General features: G+C 47.6%; 1 pseudogene; it reads left to right on the top strand.

Moving 5' to 3' along the window:
* Positions 1 to 415: 415 nt before the first annotated feature.
* LOC135882886 (iron-sulfur cluster assembly enzyme ISCU-like) lies at positions 416 to 1,409 on the top strand (annotated as a pseudogene).
* Positions 1,410 to 3,155: the final 1,746 nt, after the last annotated feature.

The raw sequence follows: 3,155 nt of genomic DNA, 5'->3' as shown, positions 1-3,155 counted from the left end.
CAGATTTCTATACTAATTTAACATCCATCATATATGGTCAGGTCATTATTTAACTCTCTGCTTGGGGCTGTTTTAAATAGCTACAGTGAAAGGACTTCATTTTTTTCTTTTGATTTTTTTATCCTGAACATACAAATAACTTACTGTGTAGGCCAGTTAAGACAAAAAATATCACTTCAATGTGCTTGTACCAGGGTTTGAACCAAACAAGTAATAAAGGTAAAACTACCAGACATTTTAAAAGTTTTAACTTTTTTTTTTTTTAATCAAGGGGAATCAATTCACTGTGAGATACTATATCACACATTCCATTGAAGCCTGCAGAATGGGGATCAATGACCTGAAGTATTGCAATATGGAACAGATAACATTAGGGAAAGACAAATGAAGACAGAAAGGTTTACTCTCCATGGCTATGCTTGTAATTGATGTCATGTTGGATTTAATTGTACAGGGCCTGATACAAAGCCCGTTGAAGTCAGAGGGAGTCTTTACATTGACTTTAGTAGGCTTTGGATAGGTCCATGGTGAATAATCATGACTTAACCTCAAAAGGTTGGAGTTCAGGTTTGGATAAGGACGCACAAGTTTGAAAGTTTATCTGAAGACTATTTGTGTCTCTTAGGCCTGTAAACTTTGGCCACCTGTAAACTCATTACCCTAAGATCTATAGGACAGGGAGACTGGGTAAGACTCTGACCCTGTCCCCATATGCCAAGTAAAAGGGTCAGAGCAATGTAAAGGGGCCCTGAAAGCCTTGTATCCAGGTGTAGGAAGATCTCCCTGGCAGTCACTGTAGAAGACAGCCATAAAGCTGCCTCCTAAGGACCCCCCTCAAAGTCCTGGTGTAGGGGGAATGCTGGAGACCGGGTGAAGGAGAGGCACGTGAAGGGTGAGGCTGCAAAACAGCACACTGGCTCCTCCGAAACAAGATGGTGGCGCTGAGCACTGGAGTGGGGTGGCACCTCTAGAGCTGGCAGGTCCTACAATGGGGTATCATGAGGAAGTAGTGGATCTCTAGGGGAATCCTAGAAATATGGGCTCCCTTGATAAGACTGGTAAGAATCTTTGGTACTTGATAAGTGGGTGTTCCTGCCTGTGGAGATATGATGAAACTACAGGCTGAAGTGGACAAAAATGGAAAAAAAAATGATACAAGATTCAAAACATTTGGCTGCGGATAGGCAACTGCCTCAAGCTCACTGGCCATGGAGTGGATTAAAGGAAAAACTGTTGGTAAAGACTTGACTATCCGAAATTTTGATATTGCTAAAGAACTCTGCAATCCTCCAGTTAAACTACTCTGCTCTATGCTGGCAAAAGATGAAATCAAGGTTGCCTTGACAGATTACAAGTTGAAATAGGATCCTAAGAAAGAACTGCCAGAGAAGAAAGCAGCCAGAGCCTAAATGTAATGTGTGAGACTATAAAGCTTGCTCTCTCATTCCACTTAAATTTGCTGTGCAATGACTTTAGAGATGGGAACCAGTGCACTAATAAATGAAGCTATAGGATATGCACATAAGATACGCACAATATTCCACTGTTCTAAGTGTATTAAACCACTGTTGTCATGCTCAAATTATTGGAACCTCTTCTTCAGCTTATTTCAGCACAGACTACTCTCCTGTCTTGATTTCATATGAAGTGAATGGGTGAGGGAAGCAATTACTGAGTTCTGATGTGACAATTTTCAGCAAAGAAAATCCTGGGGTTTCAAATGTTGGAAGGGCTGAATTTCATAGAGTAAACGTGTAGTTTTGCCTAAAATTTTGTACAGAAAAGGACTGTATTGCAAAGTGTTTTGCCTCAGCCTGAATGTTTATGCAAGAAATTGCAGATCAGTTTTGTTGCATATGTTATGCATTAATATATACTGAACAATCTATGGTCAAAAAAACACAACAAAACAGCAGCAGCGTGAAGGTTCCAGGTAGTGCTGTGGCCCTACAGTGGCCTGAGGAGGCTGCCGTAATACCATGTCTTTATATGAGTTCAGCATTGTCCTCCATGAGCCACGTGACAGGGTGCTCCTATTGGTAGCCAGGAAGTGCTACTAAAGGACCTCCTTTAGTGCTACTAAAGGACCTCCCCCCAGCCTAAGGGGAAGATCCACAGGACTGGAAACTAAATGATTCCGGGGGACAACTAATGAGATAACAGGGACGGGAGTGAGGTCAAAGGGTCAAACGAAGGGAACCTGACGGGGACACCGAGCAGAGAACCCCGGACAGCACCCACTGCTCCTCAAAGGCATCAAGGGAGCCAGCGGACACCGCCCAGAGGAACTCTACCCCGATGCGTGAGCAGATGGAGGATCGGAAATAGGTCCTACAGTCACAGGAGATCCCATCGGCCAACCTCCTCTCCCTGGTTTTATAGATAGCCATTTTAGCCAGGGCTAGGAAGAGGTTGACCAGGAGGTCTTGTGACTTTGTGGGGCCACGGATGGGGAGTGCATAGAGAAGAAGGTGAGGGGGAAAAGTGCAACCAAAAACGTAAAAGGATATCCGAGAGGAGCCGGAATAGGGGCTGCAACCTGGTGCACTCCATGTAAACGTGCGCCACGGTCTCCCTCATGCCGCAGAAGGGGCAGGTGTCCGGGACGGGGGTGAACCGCGCCAAGTACACGCCCGTGCTCACGGCTCCATGAAGGAGCCGCCAACTGATATCCCCGGCGGGATTCGGGACTAGGGTGGAATATAGGCTGGCCCACCGGGGCTACTCACCCTTCAAAGGTGGCAGGAGGTCCCGCTACTTTGTGTCGGGGCGGGACGTGAGGGTGAGGAAGTGGAGGGTGTGGAGCACGAGCATGTATAGATGTTTCCTTGGCACGGTCTGGAAACAAACCGGCTGCAAATCGTGCAGCTGGCTCACGGTGAAGGGGTGATGGGGAGGCTGGTTGGGTCCACGGGGCAGGGGCCTGATGAAAAGGTCCGGAGGGCCCAGGGTGGAGGGTGGACCGGGCATGCCCTCTCGCAGAACCCCGTCGAGGTAGACTCGAGCAGCAGGTGGTAAAGCGGCCCTGACCTCCTGGAGTATGCGCCGGGGAGTACAAGGCCTGGAGAGCCCCATGCGCCAAGCGAGCGTCAGGGGGTCCAGCCAGTCTCCCGGTCGTAGTCCAGGAGGTCTCCGATTCTGGTGACTTCTGTCAG

This window comes from Emys orbicularis, chromosome 8 (assembly GCF_028017835.1).
Source record: "Emys orbicularis isolate rEmyOrb1 chromosome 8, rEmyOrb1.hap1, whole genome shotgun sequence".
NCBI classification, from domain to species: domain Eukaryota; kingdom Metazoa; phylum Chordata; order Testudines; family Emydidae; genus Emys; species Emys orbicularis.
The sequence above is the reverse complement of the archived record's forward strand: the minus strand, read 5'-3'. Positions and strand labels throughout refer to the sequence as shown.